The sequence below is a fragment of the Cebus imitator genome, unplaced genomic scaffold (genome assembly GCF_001604975.1).
Source record: "Cebus imitator isolate Cc_AM_T3 unplaced genomic scaffold, Cebus_imitator-1.0 Scaffold365, whole genome shotgun sequence".
NCBI lineage: Eukaryota > Metazoa > Chordata > Mammalia > Primates > Cebidae > Cebus > Cebus imitator.
Genome location: NW_016107680.1, coordinates 1,740,522 through 1,763,319, shown reverse-complemented (window position 1 = coordinate 1,763,319; position 22,798 = coordinate 1,740,522). Strand labels below are relative to the sequence as shown.

General features: G+C 39.7%; 1 protein-coding gene across 27 annotated transcripts in view; it reads left to right on the top strand.

Annotated features, from left to right (window-relative positions):
- SORBS2 (sorbin and SH3 domain containing 2) overlaps positions 1–22,798 on the top strand; it is a 390,878-nt gene that overhangs the window by 187,166 nt on the left and 180,914 nt on the right. For 18 of the 27 annotated variants that reach the window (XM_037730866.1, XM_037730874.1, XM_037730863.1 and 15 more), the window contains one exon: positions 3,628–3,767. The gene's annotated coding sequence lies outside the window, so the exon portion shown is untranslated. Of the gene's footprint in view, positions 1–3,056; positions 3,280–3,627; positions 3,768–22,798 lie in introns of those variants that run through there. The other 9 variants (XM_037730851.1, XM_037730855.1, XM_037730860.1 and 6 more) reach the window with 2 other exon arrangements.

Below are 22,798 nucleotides of genomic sequence, written 5' to 3'. Positions count from 1 at the left end.
CCCTCACCCCGCTGGCTGCAGCACCCACCCATTGCCCTGGCTGTGTGGGTTCAACTCTCTTCCCCCTCTGCACAGGACCTGTCTTTCCAGCACCTGGCAGTCCCCAAGCATCTGCCCCCTCACTAGCAAGAGTGTCTGGTCTCTAGAGCCTGGCCTTTCCACATCCAGCCTGATGGGACTCTCAGTGCTGGCTTTACCCTGGAATCAGCTGTTCACGTATGCAGATGCTTGAGTCACATCCAGAGTCATTAAATCTGACTCTCTAGGGGTGGGGCCGGGGTCCTGGTGTGTTTAAAAGTTTACCTTGTATTCATTCACCCAGGGATGAGAGACACTACTTTACATCAATTTCTCTCAAGTTTCAGCATGTTTACACACAGCCTGGGGATGTTGTGAAAATGCACATGCTGCTCAGTAGGTCTGGGTGGGGCCTCAGGTTTTGCATGTCTACCAAGATCCTAAGTGATGACGTTAAGGTTGGTCCATGGACTGCTTTTCTAAGTGGCAAGGCCCAAGACCAGCGGTTCTCAAAGTGTGGTCAAGAATCACCTGGAAACTTGTTTAGGATGCAAAATTTCAGACCCTGCTAGATGTACTGATTCAGACACTCTGTGGTGGACACAGCAATCCGTTTTTACAAAGTTCCCAGGTCAGCGATGCTCACTACCTTTCAAGAACCATTGGCCCACGTGGCACGGCCCAGTGGAAATATAACACAAGTCACATATGTAAGTTTAAATTTGCTAGCGGTCAGATTTGAAAAAGTAAAAAAGAAACAGATGAAATTAATTTTAACAAAATATCCTATTTAACACAAGATGTCCAAAATATTGTCAAACACATGAAAATTAATGTGATGATTTGCGTTCTTTTTTCAACATGCAGTCAATATAAAAATGATGATCATTTACATATTTTAGAAAGAGAAAAAATTTGTTTTTATTTGTACAAATTTGTGAGACACAAGGATAACTTTGCTACATGGGTATACTGCGTAGGTAGTAAAGTCAGATTTAATGAGTGTATCCACCACCTGAAAAATGAACATCATACCCACTGAGTAATTTCTCATCATTCACCTTTGTGTGTGTGTGTGTAAAAATCTGGCATGCGTTTTACACTCACGTGACATTTCCGTTCTGAATAGCCACATTTTAGGAGCTCAGTAGCCACCTGTAGCCGCCGTATTGGATGGCAAAGCTTTACACCTAGAGCAGTGATGATGGAACTGACTTCCATCGGTTGCTTGCTGTGTGTCAGACATTACTCAGTTAAGCATTTTATGTGCATTATTCGTATGAGCCCTGTGACAGCTCATTATCATTCTCATTTTATATGAGGGCGGCTTATGCCAAGGTCCTTTTTAGTGTTCACCAAGATACAAGAAATCTACTCCAATGTAAACCTGTTCAAATTATTCTATATTTTAAAAATTCGTTTATTTAGATGTATATATTTTAGAGACAAGGTCTCACTCTGGTGACCAGGCTGGTTGAGTGGCGTGATCATAGCTCAGCTGTAACCTCAAACTCATGGGCACACAAGATCCCCCCACCTCAGCTTCCTGAGGGCTGAGACTGCAGGCACATGCCACCACATACAGCTATTTTTTTTTTTTTTTTTGAGTGAGGGGGGTCTTGGTATCTTACCCATGCTGGCTTCTAAATCCTGGGCTCCAATGGTCCTCACACCTCAGCCTCCCAAAGTGCTGGGATTACAGGTGTGAGCCACCACACAGGGCCCAAATTATTTTAAATATACTTCTTTGTGAAATAGAAAAAAGAGAAATAACAAAGAAAAATGTTTTGTTGTTGTTGTTTGTTTTTTGTTTTTGTTTTTGTTTTTGAGATGGAGTTTCACTCTTGTTACCCAGGCTGGAGTACAATGGTGTGATCTAAGCTCACTGCAACCTCTGCCTCCCAGTTTCAAAGGATTCTCTTGCCTCAGCCTCCAGAGCAGCTGGGACTACAGGCACCTGCCACCACACCCAGTTAATTTTTATATTTTTAGTAGAGACAGGGTTTCACCATGTTGGCCAGGCTGGTCTCAAACTCCTGACCTCGTGATCCACCTGCCTCGGCCTCCCAAAGTGCTGGGATTACAGGCATGAGACACCGTGCATGGTAAAATATAGTTTTAACATAAGGTCTGTTGAGCCAAAGGATTTCACTATTTTGAAATAGCGCTTGAAATAGTAGTCAGGCAACCATTTTTTTTTTACATGTCATAATCCTCAGTATTTTCCATAATCAATTTCAGTGTCTTTCCTTAACTGCAAAGAAAGAATTGAATTATATGAGCATCTAGCAACCATCCCTCACGTTAATTGTGAAATATATCAGGGCGGTTTTTTATACTGGATTCAGGTTGAAGACTTTCTTCATCTCCCGATGGCAAGCCTCTCAGGAGTACTTTCTGACTACCTAAGCATTCTTTTTGTATTGGGGAGTAGGGAGTTGAAAGGAAACGGATTTTATCTACATGCAGTGGAAGCTTTCGTAAAAATACTTAACTGCTTCTTTGGTAGAAAGTAACTAATTTTCCTTCCTGGTGGTGGTGTGAAGGCATAAGGACTCAATGGAAGCCTGAAGTTGGTCTGTGACGCATAGTATCTTCCTTCATCCACAGTAGAAAGAGGTCTCAGTCTTCAGCTTCCATGATGTGAATAGCTTCATCATGTGAAAAAGTCTGTAAAACATTTAAAAAATTCTGTTTTTGTTTATTCTTGCTGCATCTGTGTGCCGTGTACCCCTGAAGGCAAGGACACTTCATTTTGCCAACCACTGTATTCTCAGAGTGCTTGGCTTATAGTAAGCTCTGAGGTGTTTGACAAACAAATATTTGCTGAATGAATGAATGAATACAACTTCTTAATTTTTAATTCCAGAAACAAAAGGAAAGCTCCAAGTTTGTCAGTCATTGCCAGTGACCCAACCAGAATGATTTCTTCACTGGCCTGTGGAGGCAGAAGCAGGGGTCATTGTTTGTCTGCCTCATGTCACTGAATGGCCCCCAGTCTCTGCCAATAGATAAGAGATGTCAACACTTATCCCGGTAGCTTTCAAAAATAGCATAGTTAATGAAACTGGAAATTTAGGTGCATGCTAGAAAGAAAGTATCTGTCTCCAATCTTAAGAACAGACTAGCAGCAGATAACTGCTACCAGTGAGCTCTCCAGTATTTCTTCACAGCCCGTTCTAAGCAAGCCAGGAAATCTCAGCAGAAAAGTCTTCCTTCTCCATAAAGCATAACTAGGACATCTCATTTTCAATGAGTCAGGTAATTCATCTCGAAAACTTGAGGAGGATGGCAGGGCACTGTGTTTCTTTAAGATTCCAGTCAAGTTTGGGTTTGTTTTGTTTTCAGTGGGGCTGGCAGTTTTCCTCAAAATTTAATGAATATTTGCACAATGAACCAAGTTGTTGTGGGTTTCCTGGCTGGTGTGTTTTTCCCCCCTGGAGTGGGGGGTGGCGATCCGGGCAAGGGATTTTTTCATCCCTCTGCAGACAACCCCGGCTGCTGTGAACGCTGCAAATAGCTCCAATGCTTTCGGAACGGTGGCACCACCCAGCAGCTGGGATTCTTTCCCTCTCTTATTTGCCACTCTCTTGCCTTTTTTTCCTTCAGACACTTGGATTGGACTTAATCTTAAACCTCTGGAGTTCAAGACCTTTTAAAAAGGGCTAAATAAACAATCTCTACAAGGAAAAGGCCACTGACTCCTACTTCCTCTGTGTAGAGCAACTGTTGAACTCAGCTGCCTGTAGGTAAGATTTCTTATTCCAGAATTATTTAATTGTTTTCTGATATGTTCATGACGAATGTCTTTAAAATAACTTATTTGTAGTGAAAATAATAAAGGGGAGTTGTGAACAGTTCCCAGATAAATATTGTGTTCCAGAATAGAGCAGGAACATCGGGGCGCTTTTGTGGCTGTCATTTTAAACTTTGCTTAAAGTTCTCAGACCAGTGACCTGCAGTACGGACCTCACTGTGACTGGACCCTGGATCAGAGGTCTAATTAAGCCGGATTGCCAAAGCAATGAGAGGATCTTTCAGACATCATCCTTTTGTTGTTTAGACTGCTTTATTTTTAACTTTCCAGGGGCATTTAAAAAAAAAGGAAAAAGATGCAACCATCCACCTAAGTAAAGAGAACATAGATAAGTAATTGTTCTCTAAGGGCAGTGAGAGGGCTGTATTGTATGACGTTCTCCTTTCATTCCTGTTTTGCTCATTGCTAGTGTAGAATTAGTGGTTGTTTGGGGGCATTTGGGGGTTTTGTTTTGGTTGTCGTTGTTTTCTATGTTCCTAGCACATTCTAGGGGGCTGTTTTGAGGATTCCTTACTAAGCTGAATATCTTTTGCCAGGTATAGTTGCTGGCAGATTTCTCTGATGTGACAGTGTGGTATTTTGGGTCAGTTTTGGCGGCTCCCCTCTCGCCCTCTGTATGGCTGCGCTTGACATTTTGCAAAGTACTTTGATCTGTGGACTTTAACTTCAAACACGGCGTTCACTTTGATTGTGGCTATTTACTATGTTCACTGAAAAGTCTCCTTTTTTTTTTTCATTTGGTTTCATGCTTTGATAGCATTTCCTTTGAATAATTGATTGGAGCTTTGGTTTTCCTCACTGATGCATCTTAGATTTTACTTCTAGAGGGACGCCCAATTGAAAGAAAAGTGTTCTCTGGTAAGGTTCTCCCCGACATTGACTTCATGGCAGTTCGTGGCCCCTGCCTGGCAGTTGTCTCAGAGGAAGCAGCAGATGACGGTGTACAGAGCCTGGCCCTGGCTGCCCTGCTGCCTCCGCATCTCCGTGTGCCTTGGGACCCAACTGGTACTTTTTTAAAACATGGATGTCGAAATCTTTGGAGTTCAGAGATTTTTTTCTCCAGAAAAGTTTATTGGTATCGCAGACCACATGTCAAAGGAAAGCATGAATTTTAACCACATAATGATATTCTGAGTAACCAAAAAAAAAAAAAAAAAAAAAAAGAGGAAGAAAAAACAACCAGAAAGAAAAAGAAAATTAAAATCAAAAGAAAACTGGGGGAAAAAGCCCTCAGTAGCCGGAAGTCTATTTTATGAGGGAAACTTCTGCTGTGTCAGGGATCAGGGATTTCTTAAAAATGTGTTTCATAAAATGGGCAACACGTAGCACTTACCATTCAGTCAACTTGGAAATATTCTCTTCGTTGTAAAGAAAGCACAAGGGCATATCACATTTGTTCCCTTTTCCTTGCCCACCCCAAGCACGAGGTATTTCCAAAGTCCTCAGCCAAATACAGAGTTTGACGTTCCCCGGCAAACCGTCCCTGCGTGCTCTGTTGAAGGTTAGGAAGAGAATGAGCCTAATCCTGTCAGGAGACTGTTTAAGTCCCAGTCAAGGACGATGGCTCCTCAGCGCTGACGCAGTCTGCCCCCTGTCCTCTGCACCTTGCTAAGAAGGACAGACATAAGTGGCCACAAGGACATTCTCCAAAGGGGCGGAGCTGCGGGGAAAGATACGGCAGAGATCCCCCTGGATTAGGGGCAGATGCAATGGAATCTCCAGAATTTGGAGATGTTCAGTACAATTTCGTAATTTCCCAAACCTAGGCATGTCATTGCTACTTTTCCCCTTCAAATCTACAATCTAAGAAGCATGTTAATCATCGCATTGATGTGTACAGTTAACATTTTAAATCCTCCCGTTATTTTGAGTCTGGGCTTTGTGGGAGAGAGGGTTTAGCTAGAATACTCGCCCCTGCTAGGTACAGGAAGGCTTGCTCTGGCAGTGCTGAGTGCAAATATATGCTAGAGGCAAGTCCAGCAGCAAATTACACAGCACCAGGATGACCCCTATTTGGAGAACGGTAGGTGACCATTCCATTCCCAGGCAAGCCATGTTTTTCCTGTTTTTTGTTTTCTCTCTGGTTCTCTTCACCCGTTAATTTTACTTGGAAACCCTGGATTGTTTGAATGTGAAACTGCAGGTGAAATCTAGCCAAAGCCACTAGTTTCACACAGGCTCCACATGAAAGAAGCATTCTACCCAGCCTTGCACGAAACTTGGTGGGTGTTGCCAAAGGCTTCATGAATGTCAGTCAGCCTGGATTTGAAACATGACCCAAGGCCAGGTGACTTCTGGTGACTTTGAGGCTCTATTGTATTAGCATAGAATCTGCCGAACAAGGGCAGCCCTGTTTCCGCATCTTCTACTGTAGTTTCATGGGTGAACACTTCTTTCCCCAATAAACTCCCATTTATCTCATGATCACTGAAAGCCAGGTTCAGTCCTAACATGAATGGTTGTAGCTGTGGTATTGGAGCATGGGCAGATAGAGGTCTGCATTTTAAATTCCAGCAGGCTGATCCCCAGTGGTGTGAACGTGTTGGTAGAATTCATCTGAAGGAAGGAAGTCCCGGGAGAGCCATGGAATGTCTTTCTTTGCTTAAATATACCTCTGTGCTCGTGAGGAACAAACAGTAACATTTTGCCCAGGTCTGTCCGCTCGACAGTGTGCCTTTTGTTCGCTCTCCGAAGGTGGTGTCAAATATATTGGTGGAAAAATAATAAACTTCCAGATATTTTTTTTCTGCCTGCTCAACTGATATACTCCAAGGGAACATTGTAAGCATTGAGAAGTCCACTCCTGCGGCTGGGAACGTAAGGGATACTGAGAATAAAGGAGCCCTCAGCAGAGGCAATGTCCCTCAGAAAAGCATGGCGACCTAGAGTTTATGTGGGTGTTAGCAGTCAGGTGGGACCTGGTTGGGAAGGTGTGCACGTGTGTTTTCTGGGTGGGTGTACTAGTGAACAGAGAGGAAGAGGAGGATTTGTCAGCTTTGTTCAGCAAATCTGTCACATCAAAAACAAAAATAATCAAACCCAGGAGCTGAAAGCATTCCTTTCTTTTGTAGATCATATAAATTTATGTTGGCTGAATATTGAAATTTTTCGGATTATTTTTTCTCATTAGAGGCACCAAGTGTTAGGATTCCAGGCATAGTAAATAATCTCCAATGAAAATATGACCCACTGGGAGACCTGAATTGTTGCAGATAAACTCCCATGGGTCAGTCTCCGGAAGGTCCTCATGGTTCTCTGACAGTTATGAAATGCTAAGCCAACCAGGACACTAAGATTTGACTTGTCCTTTTCTTAATTGGAAGATTTTTAAACTCATATGAAGAATTTTCACAAAAATGAATTTGCAGCCTCACCAAAGATTTACACTGTCTTTGGTGAGATGTATAGATGTAGATTCATTCTTTGAACCTATATGTAGATTCAAATTAAATTACCATCAAATTTCATTTTAAAATTTTATAATCACTTATTTATTAAATAAAATTGACTTTCATTAAAGATATAGTTTGCATGTTAGCAGGTGACGTGCAGTGGACGGCCTATCAGGGAAAGCATTTGAAAAGCTATTGCAATAATGTAATTCAGAAGTGCTATATGTAGAAGCCACTTTTTCACACTGGCTTCACTAGTCATAGTGTAGCATCTATTCAGCGTGTATGATTTTGATATCCACAGACTGGTACAATGAGCAGAGAAAAGGAAGATGTTCAAATGTAGGTTCTAGAGAAAATCATTCAGAACCATCCTATAAGGAAGCTCTCACTGAATGTATCAAGGTGTAAGAAGTTCAGTACTTTTAAGTCATTCATCATCCATAGCAAAACAGCAAAAGGGAAACAATAGGCCAGGTGCGGTGGCTCACACCTGTAACCCCAGCCCTTTGGAAGGCCAAGGCAGGTGGATCACTTGAGGTCAGGGGCTCAAGACCACCTGACCACCATGGTGAAACCCCGTCTATACTTAAAAAAAAAAAATTTAAAATTAGCCAGGCATGGTGCTGCACACTTGTAATCCCAGCTACTTGGGAGGCTGAAGCGTGAGAATCGTTTGAACCCAGGAGGCGGATGTTGCAGTGGACCGAGATCCCACCATTGCACTCCAGCCTGGACAGCAAGAGTGAAACTCTGTCTCAAAAAAACAGGGATAAAAATGCCAACTTGAGAATCCACACCAAGCTAGAGTATGTGCAAATGTTTCTCTAAATCATTAAAAATCTTATTTCAAGGAGACGTCATTTGTCATCTAAAAAATCAGTGCCTTAAAAATCTTTTTGTGCTTAATTGACTGTCAGGAAAAAATGGAGTCCATGTAATCTTTATTTATTTCTCAAGGACATATTACAGCCTAAATTTACATATTCAATATACTTGTTTTCTTTTCTAAAAAAAAAAAATCAGTATCTGTGTGATCAGGACATGACGACACAAAACAGTAGCAGCAGCAGGCTCCCCTGGTAGAACAAAGAGGATTATTTCTCAGAAGCAGATTACACAGTCGTTTCCGGAAGTCATCATTCTCCAACCAAGTTTTTATTAGTTATTTGGATATTATGTTTTTCTCCAAAATAAGAAGTAGTAGAGCCTGACCATCCCTACTCTAAAAGTCTGAAATTCAAAATGTTCCAAAATCTGAAACATTTTGAGCCCCACCAACATGATGCCACCAATGGACAATGAAGATGATGTCAACACTGTGGAAACTACACATACAGATGCCATGGTGACAATGTGATGGGCTAATCGAAGGAATACAGCAGAGTGCATTCATAACAGAACAGGGAAACATGTCTGTTTATAAACTCAAAGAGAGACTTCTAAGACAAAAATCGCTCTTAAAGGGGCAGAGGACTCTGGAGAAAACATTTTAAAAGCCATCCAGCAGAATGCCTCCTCATTTCTTAGAGGACCCGTGACACACCCGTGGTGTGTCAACTGCTTCTGATGTTTCTTATCACCTAAAAAAGAAAAGAAAATACAGTGTACAGTTTTGCTCATAACACAGCATCCTCAGTGGCGACTAAAAACCTGCATTGTATGTTGCTGCGGTTGTCTAACAGCTGATAAAGGAAAACAGTGCCATTCCTGTGCTGCCCACTTACCTAAACACATTATTTTTCACTGTATTAATAGTATGTATTTTTACTGTTTTAAAAATAGTCGTATTTTCTACTGTTAAGTACTTATGTCTGAGTAAGGGTAGGAAAATGATTGCTTGTCGGTAACAAATTCCGTCAGGAATGATGTGATGCCAGTCAACACCAGCTTTTCTAAGTGTGTGGCTGAGACATTGACACCTGTGCTTTCTGATGGTTCCATGTACACAAACTTCATTTTGTGCACAAAACTGTTAAAAGCATTGTATAAAATTACCTTCAGGCTATTTAGATATGATACATATAAGTGAATTTCACGTTTAGATGTGGATCTGAGATAAGTCAGGATGATATGCAGATATTCCAAAATCTGAAAAAAATCTGAAAAAAAATCAAGAATGTGTCTCCAATCTCCCATGTGGAGATCATTTCAAGGGCTGAGTTTTTTCCTGGCGCTGCAAGATGCTCCCCAGTCATTCTGTGTATTTCATGTCCCGGTCCTAAAATCAATTATTTCTTCGAGGAGCTCTGGTTACTTCTATTGACAAATGGTGTCAGTAATGAAGACCAGGACACCCATTTTAATTTTTGAATGTGATCTTATTGGCCACTTAATTTTTCGCTTTAAGAAAATTTTATTTTTCTATATGGAATTCCACTCTGTAGCTGACAATACCTTGATCTGGTGTATATAGATAACCTTTCTTGCTTTTTCAAAAGAGCAGATCACATGTTGCCCTTGCATACTGCCCTTTCCCTCACTTTGAAACAAATTCAATTAAATATGATAAAATTTACTTTTTTTTTTTTTTTGAGTCAGGGTCTCACTCTCTCGCCCAAGCTGGAGTGCTGTGGTGCAATCTTGGTTCACGGCAACCTCCACCTCCCAGGTTAAGCGACTCTCGTGCCTCAGCCTCTTGAGTAGCTGGGATTACAGGCGCCTGCCACCACGCAAGCTAATTTTTGTACTTTTTGTAGAGATGGAGTTTTGCCATGTTGTCCAGGCTGGTCTCATATTCCAGACCTCAAGTGATCCACCCGCCTCAGCCTTCCAAAATGCTGGGATTGCAGATGTGAGCCACTGCACATGGCCAAATTTGTTTTTATTGTTAGTATTGGTGAGAGATTCAAAGCCTTCGATATGGTCTTAAAATGTAATCTTAAAAGACAGAAATCAGTTGTTTCTTCCTTAAATGGATGCAAGAACATTGTGCATTATTTAAAATATGATCAGTCTAGGACATTAAGTGAACATGGGAGTCTGTTACCAAGCCTTCCACATACTGTGTGCAAGGAGCCATGCCACATACAGATGAACAGTCTGGTAAGAGGGCTGGACACATACCCCTGGGCCATAACACTCTGCAAAAGCAGACAGGCAATGTAGTGTCCCCCAGAACTCCGGGAGCTCAGAGCTGGAATTGGGAGCTGGGTGTATATCGCACTAGAAAATCACAGTATTATCACAAAGGAAAAGCTGTACGGAAATTGAGGACTTTGGTTTGGATAAGAGGGTATTCACATGGCAGAAGGTGATGGAGAGAAAACTCAGGACTCTAAGAATATTTAGGTCTCATGCAAAGCCCAACTTTATTTATTGAGAACAAAATCCTCACATTCAGGCCCATAAGTTGGTAATACCGCTGAGCAATATTCAAACCCTGGACAGTCCCTGTTACATGGATGTAATTGAGAAGAAGACAGAGATGAGAGCGGTAGAAATAAGGTGAGACCAACTGGTGCAGAGACTGAGGCCTCGGGGCCGGTCAGTACTGCCCTCTTTATCTAGACTTTGTCCTGGAAAGTAAACCTCTACCTGTGAAATAATTACGTCTATAATTTTATCTAATGCTCAGTATTATCAGAGATGAAAGGTTGTATTTTTATTGTTTCACCAAATGTATAGCTCTTTCATTTTCAATAAAACACAAGAAAACCATTGGTCCAGGCAATGAAGGAGACATTTCAAATGATAAATTTTGACTTTCCGTGCTTCACTGAGAGATAAGCAAGCAGGAGAGGCAAAGATTACAGAGAAAGACATGAATTTGCCAACAGTATAATGAGCCAAATGTCAGGACGAGGCTGGTTGAAGTAACCTGTCAGTATACCAAAAAGAATCACGTTGGTACATTGACACAGTTTTAAAAAAATATTTTGAAGACCAACTTGATATTAGAAAGAATGGAATAGAAACATTCATCTCTTGTTCTCAAATAAATGAATGCCTAGAAAAAAACAAAGAGATTGAAGCTAGCTTAACAGAAAAACACACTTACAGCATGTATTTTTAAGGCATTGCATGTCGGTTACTGTGACCCCCGGAATATGCTTGCCCAAGTACAACTTTAAATTGGTTTAGTGCTAGATCTTGACATGCTCTTAACTCAGTGGTACTTGTTTAGTTCAGTTCTGCAAACCTAAGAAATTTGGTTGGTATTGTGGTATCTAGAAGTTTTGTGTTTGTTTGAACTGAACTTTGAAATATTTCATAACTATGTAACCCTCAAGTTTTAGAACAAATTGTTAATTTTCAACATACTCAAGAATGTTGAAAAGTTACATATGGGTACATTTTATGTGAATTTAGTGAATATACAATTAAATATAGTTTTCAAATATAATTTTGATCTCAATATAATTTTGGTCTAAAATATTTTCTATTTCACTTTTTTTTTTTTTTAACCATAAGAGTATTCACTTTGAAAAAAAAATGGTTAAAGACGATGGTTAAGAATGGGAAACTATCCAAAACCTAATGTGGCCATGTAAATGTACAGTGAGATAGGAAAACCCACCCTTGTGGTCCCAGCAGAGCCAAGTATTGGAAGGTATGGCCTGGCACACCAGATGGTTCACCTCGTGTGCACATCTATGACGAGGCCCGTGGTGAAGGAAGTCAGCAGGGATTGTTAGAAATAAAGATGGAGGTTCTGTGGGATTTCAGGAAGATGTCAGATGTCAAACTAAGGGATCCAGGCCTCATTCTGAAGTAGAAAATGGTTTCTGCTTCAGTCTATAAAAGGCAGTAAAACACTAAGTTTTGGAGAAAGCTTACAGAGTAACATCTCTTAGCAGCAGAAATTAGATTAAAAAATTTGTATTTCTGACATCAAATTAAATCAAGAAAGTTTTCTTTTTATATCTACTACCATTATTTTTATTCAAGGTGGAATAAGACAAAAATTAGGTGTAAACAAGTTTATAAAGTTTATATTGATATAATAGAAGACTGGCTTATGAAGGGAAACTAATAAATTCAAGTAAAAGAATGAAAACAGTGAAAAGGTAAATTCAGAGGTAGATTTTTTGTGGAAAAAGTAATAAAAGCTACTTTTTGTAGTGAAAAAAAAATGATGATGCCTGCTTGTCTGCATACAAAATATATTTTGTGTTTGAGCATCTTTAAAAATTAATGGATGTATTTCATGTTTGGAAATTAATTTAGAATTGGCACACACGCACTCTTTGTCTCACATGGCGAGATCCATCTCTTAATAACCACAGCTTGTAAAAACTTGTCTGAAATCAAAGTGATAATTTTTATGCGAAGGTGAGAAAACTTGATTGCAGTGAAATTTTTACCCTCTTTACAATATTTCATATATTTTTATATTATATTATTATATTATATATTTATATTGTATTATTTATATTATATAATTATATTATATTATTATATTTTTATATTATCAAAATTAAAAAACATTCAATGTTAAAAATCATTTGTGTCCACATCACAATTTTATATGTTCACATATATCATTTTTCTAATCAATATTCTGAAATACTTAATAGGTATAAAAACATTTGGCAAAAGACTATTTGGTATGCTTAACCCTCAGCTGTGCTTATTAATTTAAGAATTATCTTACATATAAATCAGAAGGGAAGGAAATGAGGAATTCACTAGTAAAAGCAAATAGCATTTTAGGTGACCATGGATCACTACTTTAATGCCTTAAGCAATTTCATTTTTATTGAATAAAATATTTTCATAAGGATCTTTTAATATTGCTTCAATAGTTTATTTATTAAAGGCTTCTTTCACCATTATATGTGAATCATGAGGTTTGTGATTTAAAACTTTACATTCTAAGGCCGGGCGCGGTGGCTCAAGCCTGTAATCCCAGCACTGTGGGAGGCCGAGGCGGGTGGATCACGAGGTCAAGAGATCGAGACCATCCTGGTCAACATGGTGAAACCCCNCGGGTGGATCACGAGGTCAAGAGATCGAGACCATCCTGGTCAACATGGTGAAACCCCGTCTCTACTAAAACTACAAAAAATTAGCTGGGCATGGTGGCGCGTGCCTGTAATCCCAGCGACTCAGGAGGCTGAGGCAGGAGAATTGCCTGAACCCGGGAGGCAGAGGTTGCGGTGAGCCGAGATCGCGCCATTGCACTCCAGCCTGGGTAACAAGAGCGAAAGAGCGAAACTCAGTAAAAAAAAAAAAAAAAAAAAAAAAAAAAACTTTACATTCTGACTATAGATCAGTCTCAATCAGTGCAGAAGAAAAATTGATAAAATCCAACATATGCTTTCAAGATAAAAACTCACAACCAGACAAAGGAAGAAATTACTTTAACCTTAAAAAGAGTATTCATTATAAACCTACATCATAATAACGTAAAGAAATACATAGACTGATGAATATTACATTCTGATACTGGTTCCCTCTAGAGGTAGGAAGGAGCTTTCAATTAGAGAGACACACAACAGGCTTTAACTGAATTAGTATCTTCTATTTTAAGATAAATGATGGGTACATAGTCATTCGTTAGATTATTCTCTTTATCTTTTGAATGTCTGGATAAAGACTTGCATTAAAACATCTTTCCTTCTCTTTCCCACTTATTACATTTAAGATAAATTCTACATAGGAAGTAAATTGTAAATATCTTTTGCAGCTGCTAATATTGAGAGACTATATAAAACAAAAATATATTACTTAACGCAGCCCAAATGTTCTGAAAATGTATCGTAGACAGTATAATGTTTGGCCTATGCATCTATATGTTTTTGCCTAGGGCTCAAAACTTCTATAAACGGTGAATTAGAAGAGAAAATGAATTTAGTTCCTTACCAGACAAACATCTTTTGTAAACCTACATCCAAGACAGATTTTGTAGTGTGTATCTTTTTGTATGGCATTGTTATAAATGTGATGTTTACTCTTTAAATTCTCAAATAATGTATCACGTTTTATGAAAATTTATAATGGGCTGTGAATCTAGCATTGAATACATTATCTTAACTTCTTTAACACTGGTTTGGGGTCAATAGGTTGAGAAGAAAGAGTTCCTGTTTTAAGAGAGTTTATTTAGTCAATGTATGAAAAGTGAGTGAAACATACAAGCACTCCTCTCAGTTACCACAGGACTATGGAGAGCAATGATATGGGTGGATATGCAGGAGTTTCCTGTTAATGTGATACCAGGCAAGTGAGGGCTACCTGTTTTTAATAGAAAGACTTCATTCTGTGGCTTATATATTTCTTATAATTTAATTTATTCAGAAAAACTTATATACACACAGCTGTTTCTTAATAATATTGACACTTCCTTAATGTTATAGGAAAAAACTAGTGACTTTTCATTAGCATTTGGCAGGAATTAGTGCTTAATTTTGAGGATTTTTATTCCAATTTTTTCTACTTGTTTTATCCATTAACTCATTCCAGTATGTTAAAATGGGAAAACTGGCAGACATCACTATCTTTTTAAGAGTTTTGACAAATGATGGATAATGTTGAATATTTTTTCTTTACAAGTAATTTCACATGTGATCTGAAAATTGAGTGCAAGCCAAAAGTCTTTATAATTTTAATTATATTCAAAGAAAAGATGTTTTCTGTTTCTAGGTGTAAGGGAGGCAAAATTATACCTCTACTCTGTTAGGGTTTGTTAGGGGGTAGGGGCGTGTGGGTGTTGTGCCTGAGAATTAAATTGACATAAGACAGATCTACAATAGAAAAACATATACATTTACTTAACATAAGTTTACATGGCATGAAAACCTTCATAATTTGCGAAGACCCAAAGATGCAGCTTGCATTGACTACTTGCATAAGGAATTAGACAAAGGGCAGTAAATTGTAGAAATGCAATGAGGCCGGGGCAGGGGTCCATGGGGCTTGAGGCAGGGCAGGTGTTGGGAGGAGAATGGCTGGGAAGGAAGGGCCAGTGTGGAAGGTGGTACAGGTTTCCCTCAGCCTCAGCTTCTGGTCCTTGCCCATAGGAATGACTCCTCCCTTCTGGCCAAGGGAGGACATCTTTCACACGGGAACTTCACAACCTGCTTTTAAGAAACAGAAAGAAGGTCAAAGTGATTTTTTTTCCCATTTATTTATTTTATTGCATTTTAGGTTTTGGGGTACATGTGAAGAACATGCAAAATTGTTGCATAGGAACACACATGGCAGTGTGATTTGCTGCCTTCCTCCCCATCACCTACATCTGGCATTTCTCCCCTTGCTATCTCTCCCCAGCTTCCCACCCCCCACCCGCCCTCCCCTATTTCCCCCCAACTGACCCCAGTGTGTAGTGCTCCCCTCCCTGTGTCCATGTGTTCTCATTGTTCAACACCCGCCTATGAGTGAGAACATGTGGTGTTTGATCTTCTGCTCTTCTGTCAGTTTGCTGAGAATGATGGTTTCCAGGTTCATCCATGTCCCTACAAAGGACCCAAACTCATCGTTTTTGATGGCTGCATAATATTCCATGGTGTATATGTGCCACAATTTCCCTATCCAGTCTATCATTGATGGGCATTTGGGTTGGTTCCAGGTCTTTGCTATTGTAAACAGTGCTGCAATGAACATTCGTGTGCACGTGTCCTTATAGTACAATGATTTGTAATCCTTTGGATATATACCCAGTAATGGGATTGCTGGGTCAAATGGAATTTCTATTTCTATGTCCTTGAGGAATCGCCACACTGTCTTCCACAATGGTTGAACTAATTTACACTCCCACCAACAGTGCAAAAGTGTTCCTATTTCTCCACATCCTCTCCAGCATCTGTTGTCTCCAGATTTTTTAATGATCGCCATTCTAACTGGCGTGAGATGGTATCTCAATGTAGTTTTGATTTGCATTTCTCTGATGACCAGTGATGATGAGCATTTTTTCATATGTTTGTTGGCCTCACGTATGAATCGGCAACCAACAGATTGGGAAAAAATTTTTGCAGTTTACCCATCTGACAAAGGGCTGATATCCAAAATTTACAAAGAACTAAAACAGATTTACAAGAAAAAAACTAACAAGCCCATTCAAAAGTGGGCAAAGGATATGAACAGACACTTTACAAAGTGATCTTTTTGCACCTGCATTTTATTTTTTTATTTTTCTTGTTTTAAGACAGAGTCTCACTCTGTCGCCCAGGCTGGAGTGCAACGGTGCAATCTCGGCTCACTGCAGCCTTCGCCTCCTGGGTTCAAGAGATTCTCCTGCCTCAGCCTCCTGAGTAGCTGCTGTTACAGGCATCTGCCACCATGCCCAACTAATTTTTGTATTTTTAGTAGACATGCGGTTTCACCATGTTGGCCAAGCTGGTCTTGAACTCCTGACCTCAGGTGATCCACCTGCCTCAGCCTCCCAAAGTGCTGGGATGACAGGCATGAGCCACCACACCCGACCTCACCTGCATTTTCTTAAATGCCTTTAACTAAAAATACTCAATATGCCAAAGTGGTATAGTTTGGGGATGCCATGTTCTTAACTCTTTCATAAGTAAAGTTCATGAAGGCATATACATCTATTTAAATAATAGTAAACACGCTGAAAGAAATGACACAAAGAATAATTTTGATTTTTTTATGTTATTGTTATTAACACTGAGAAACCAGATATTGCATAATTAACATAAAGTGGTATTTGGAAACAAAAGTGAGGACAAGTCTTTTAGATTACGCAGTTGACTCTCACATCTTCCTGAACTCTCTTCTCCTTTGCCTTCTGTGACACTGGAAGTTTCTGATTTACCTTCGGTCTCTCTGATTACATTTTCTGAATTCCACTTACAGATGCCTTTTATTTGCTCGACTTTAAAGTTACTCCCTTGGGTTCTCTCCCTCTTGTCTAAATCTTCATAATCATCCCTGAGTTCACCTGTTTCCTCCTCCGTGATAATCCCTAAACTTATGTCTCAATCCTTGATCTCTTGTGAAAGTTCCAGACTCGCATTTCCAAGAAGCTGGTAAACATCACCTTTGAATGCTTTCTGAGTACCCCAACTTCAATACGTCTAAAACTCTCCGCTTTCCAATTCCCACTGTGCTCTTCCTTCCCAGGACTGTACCTTGACAATGGTGTCACCCGCTTACTAGACAAGCATTCAAATTTTTCATCATTCTGACTTCGTCCCTATTCATTGATTCTACCTACCAACACACCTCTTCAATACCATTCTTTCCCAGTTCACAGAATATTGCAACATCCTTGACAAGGATTTCTCAGTAGTATTCTCACTATTCTACATCCAGTCTCTCTGTAAACCCTTGTGGCTGAGCTATCTTGCAAAAATAAATCGACCTTGCATGTAGACGTCCCATCTACCAAACTTCTGTTACATAGCAAGTGTGTGCACTTTGCTGTCTGTTAAGGTTTTAAGGACCAGGAAAGGTAACTGTGTCAGCCAGTAAAGGTAAATTCAGTGCATTGTGTTTAGACATAAATAGCCCTGTGTTTTTCAAGCTAAAAGGCAGGGCTGGCAACGTTTCCAGACTCTTTAGTAAGGAAAGGGTGTGGCTCACCGCTGGGCACAGAACTTGGATTCAATGTCAGCCCCATTACTAACCTCAAAGAACCCTTTTCCTCAGATTCTCTTTCGGACACAGTATGGACACTGTTCACAAATCACTGCGTTTGTTGCCACTTATTATATACTGATGTGATGATTGTGGAAGCAAATGCTAAATCATAAAAGTTTCATTAAAAAAGAAAGCTCTAAACCATAAAATCATATGCTTCGTAAATGATAGTGAAAGAAGTCTTCAAGAAATAAATGACTGAAGCAACATAGAGGGATCCTTACCACAGTATTTCACTCAATAAATGTGAAGTTGCTTAAGGTATTAAAAACAGTTATCAAACTATTTGGTTTTACTAGTAAATTCCTAATTTCCTTCCTTTCTGATTCATATATAAGGTCATTCTTCTTCAATTAATAAGCACTACAATCAGTTGTGGAGAGCCAACTCAATACTCTGTGCTGGCCTCCGTGACAGACACTGGGACCACAGCCTTTCTCTAATGGCATTGCCATGAACACCCATTCTAAAAATGCAGGAGAATTTATGTGATGGCCTTTGTGCCTTGGGAAAAATATCTTCAGAATGATAGCTATCTGTACTAGTATATATATATATATATACACACACACACACACACACACACACACACACATATGCTGTACTAGTGTGTGTGTATATATATATATATATATATATATTCCATGGATTGTAGAGAGATTGTTGTATTTGCTTCTATTTAGATATCAAAGGTGTATTACTCTGAAGTGATCTATGGAAGTTAAATGTGACTTTGGAGAAAAACTTTTAAGTTTTCAGTACAGATTTTCAAGATCAACATTCAGGAAAAAGTCTAACAGAGGGATATTGAAACAAAATTTCTGAATGAATAAAGACATTACTGATGGCAGCCATGAATTCAAGTATTTTAACATATGTTCAGGTGTTTGCTTTGGGGCACGTAAGGAGTTAAAAGTGAAGGAAAATGTTTAAAGTTTTCTTCTTTACTTTGAACTACATTTCAAAGAAGTACATAATTTTGACATAAAAGATTATTTCCTCCATAGACTAACACAAGTATGTGTGTGTCTGAATGAATTAAGTCTTGTGTTTGGGTTGCATCTATTAACTTTTATTATGTAACTGAAATAGCAGTCATTTAAAATAAAATGTTCTCTGCTCCGCTAACATGGTGACAGAGTATTCAGAGTAGGATTGGTGACACTGCTTTCTTTTTGCCCCTTGTCCTCAGTCACATTCTTGAAATTGGCAACAAAGCTGATTTAATTTTTATATCCTCCTGCAACTAATGAGAGGGAAATGTGTTTTTAATGGATTGCACATTTTCATTTTCCTGAATGTGTTCGTGAACTCATTTGTGAAAGGCAGCTGAACTCTTTTGTGGCATATCTTCTCCAGGGATCAGTATTGTTCTGTCCAGTGCTGCTGCAGTCACAAAGACTATGTAGATGCATTATGTAGACATAGGATGCCTATATAGATTCATTCCGTTAATTTTCCAGAGTGTTCCTTCCTCATATTTGACCAACACACTGAGAGTAATCAAATAATGACTCGCTACCAATTCGATGGAAAGGAAAGATAGTACCTATGGTTGTTCCTGATCTGAGAGTTGAACCGGAGAGATGGGACGTCTGAGCATGGGTGGAGAATGGGAATACGTTGTATAAAGTAAAAACTGAAATGGCATTTGGAGTCCTCTGCTGTGGGGTATCCTCAAGTACACACCATTCCAATAAGCCAACATGGAATCTATAACAGAAATTTGCCACATGGGAATATGAAAGTGCTGTGGCATACAGTACTTTATAGAAGTTAAATATCTACCCTGCATTGATTGCTGAAGTTGACTTGGATTATTGCTAAGAAGTATAGGATTTTACAGAATGTGATAAGCTTTGAGATAATTACTATATTAGTAACATAAGACCTTGAAAGCAATTAACAGAATTATAACTAAGGAACCCTGTTACGGGCAATAGAAAAACTATTGACTTCTATCTAAAACATCACCATCTATCTTTGAATGTTTATCACTGGGGATAATTCTTAGAGCATTCACCAAAACCACAGCTAAATCTTATCAAGTATTCCATTTCCACATTTTTTTAAACTGTAAAGGAAAAAAAAAAAAAAACCCTTTCAATTCCTAGAAAACTCATCTATTTGAGAGATTTCCTAGGCCTTTTCTATTCATTCACCCTTCATTCACTATTGTGAGATTTTTGTGAATTGTTGTACCTGAATTCTCTCCACCCATTACATATGCCGCATCCTTTGGTCATCCAGCTCAATCCTTAGAGAAAGGCACACACACCCATCACATCAAATGGAGCACCTTACTCTCGCAAAAACAGAGGACAATGGAACTTGAAAGCATGTGGTATTGTGAGAATCACTGAGGAAAGAGCAAGCAAGTCCTTCTGGTTGATCATTGGAAAGCATTCTTCCTATATTGGGCAGAAATGTGTTTAACGCCTACTCCATGTCTTTAAGCGAGAAGCTGTTATCTCCTCTGCAGGCTCTGTCATGGCTTAGGAGGTGCTTCATTTCTAAACTTAGCAACACTGGTGGCCTCATCACTCCTGAGCAAGCACAGTCATTCACACCTGCAAATCCAAGCACTGTCCAAAGGCAAAGGACTGCTTTGAGTGCTTGAGACAAATCTGTGAACAACCTCAGTAAAAATCCCTGCCTCCACAGAGCTTAAATTCCCATGGGCAGACCATACAGTAGAAGATAAACATGGGGAGAAATTATATAGTAGGTAAGAGAGTAAAAGAGGGCTCTAAAAATACAGGAGGGTAAAGAGGATCTGGGGAATGTCTGAGTTGAGGGCAGTGCAGCTTGAAGTTTTCAATGTTGAGCAAGGGAGTTGAAGGGGGTTATCCATTGGGGTTACCCATCTCGGGGCGGAAGGCACTGCCTCTGCAGATGCTCCAAAGTGTGAGTGACTCCCTGTTTGAGGACAGCAAGGAGGCCAGGATAGCTGCAACCCAGATAAAGAAGGGGTGACTGCCAGAGGATGAGGCGTTCACACTGAAGGGAGTAGGTGGTAAGGACGGGAAGGTGGAAGCTGGAGATTGATTAGGAAGCTATTGCATGGCCAGGTGAGGAAGGATGGTGCCTGGAACCGGTGGAAATGGAGGAGACGTCAAGAGGGAGCTGGTTCTCCATGGTGGGTAAAGTCTTCAGGCTGAATGAGGCAGTGAGTGTAGAAAGAGGTTAAGAAGGCCAGGAACTCAGCCCTGCGGCGCTCCTGGATTGAGAGGCCAGGAGGAAGAGGAGAACCCTATCAGCGAAGCTGAGAAGGCATTCCCAGGGAGATAGGAGGAAAGCAAGCAGGCACAGTATGCTGAAATCCAGCAGAAGAAAGTATGTCAGAGGGGGAGGTGTGATCAAGAAAGAGGATGGCTTAGGCGTAGCCTGATGATTTACAATGTGGAGCTCCATGGGCGCCTGGCGAGAGCAATGTGGTGAAGAGGGGGTAAATTCTGGAAAGTCTTCCGCATGTGATTTAATTTTAAAAAGTGAAGTGTAATTCTAGGGAGTTCATGCTGATTTACTAGCTATGGGAAATTATTGGTTGGGGCCTGAGAGTTTCTTCATCACCAGCCTCACAAACTGTGTAACCAGTTGCCCGCCCTGCCGTCAGCAATGCTCTGAACAGCAGCCTCCACGCAACACGAGATGAACAAAATATATAAACCTGTAATCTGGTCATCAGCCTCTATGTTAACAATCCATCGCAGTTTCCATTTCTTACACCCAATCACGTCAGTGGCTCACCCAATTCTATCAGCTGTTGCTTGAAAATACTCCAATAATATGAGTAACATAGGAAAGCTGCCATTAGGGAGCTCATTTTCACGTTTTATAGAACACCTAAGCCTGATCTTCTCCACCCGGTTGTATAGATCTAGCTGCAGAGAAAGCAGATGTTTTAAGAACTTGAAATTGCTAAACTAACGCATACCTTTGTCTCTGTGGTAAGCCACACAGCATGAACAATCCATACCACGTAGGCTCGTTATGTCACCTGGAAGGAGTTGAGACAGTGGTTTAATTTCTCAGGACACAAAATAACTCTTAAAATGGAATTGTGATGTTGGCACAAAGCAAGTGGCCTTAAAGATAAATGCGATTTTAATGCCTCGAAATTATGTTATACAGGCCTTGGTTTCTAAAGCTTCTTGAATATCAAATGTCAAGTTAACAACAAAAAGAAACATTAACAAAAACCTCTAAAAGTTAGAAATGTACAGGTAGACTAAAAATTGATAGGAGGTTTGGTTGTGTTTCCTACTCAGAAGTCAGAATTTGCAAAGCAGCAAAGGCATTTTGCCCTGCTCTGCCTTCTTCACGTAGGTCAATTTCCTGTCTCATTTTGGAAGCTAATTATGGAATGGCCACACAATCAAATGTTTCTCTTTATAAAATCATGTTTCTTGAAGGGGCTTGCACCATCTAAATATCTTATGTCATAATAAAAGCCACTGAGATCCAAAGAAGTTGACTAAACTTGAGAGCATCTGAAAGTCTTTTACTGGTCCAGGCCCCCCACAGTGGACAATGTGCCTCCTGCTTTCCCACACAGTTCGACAAGAAAACCATCCCAAAGTGGAAAAAAAAAAAATGGAAGCCTGCTTCAGAATCCAGCCCTGGATGTTACTTATATTGCATATTACCTGTAAGCAGAGATACACATACATTTTTATAGACTGACCATATTGTTTAGGTGATGTAAAGACCCAGGCATAATCAACAAAGAATAGTACTTGAGTTTTTAGGTGGCTTAAATATTTTTTTTTCTTTTGTGAACCAACCGATATGATTTCTTTCTGGAGAATGAGTTACCAAGAACCAAGATCCTAGAACAGAGGAATGAATTTTGTGAAATATTCTCTTTATCAAGTTGACTGCCTTTGTGTTTGGAAAATGTAATTAAAAATCCATGTGACATAAACAGGAAAATTACAGCTGTACTAAGGAGAATTTTTCATGCAATTTATAAAAAATCTTTAAATCTTATGCAGTTTTGTATTCTAACGTTAAGTCATGACTTGCAATGACA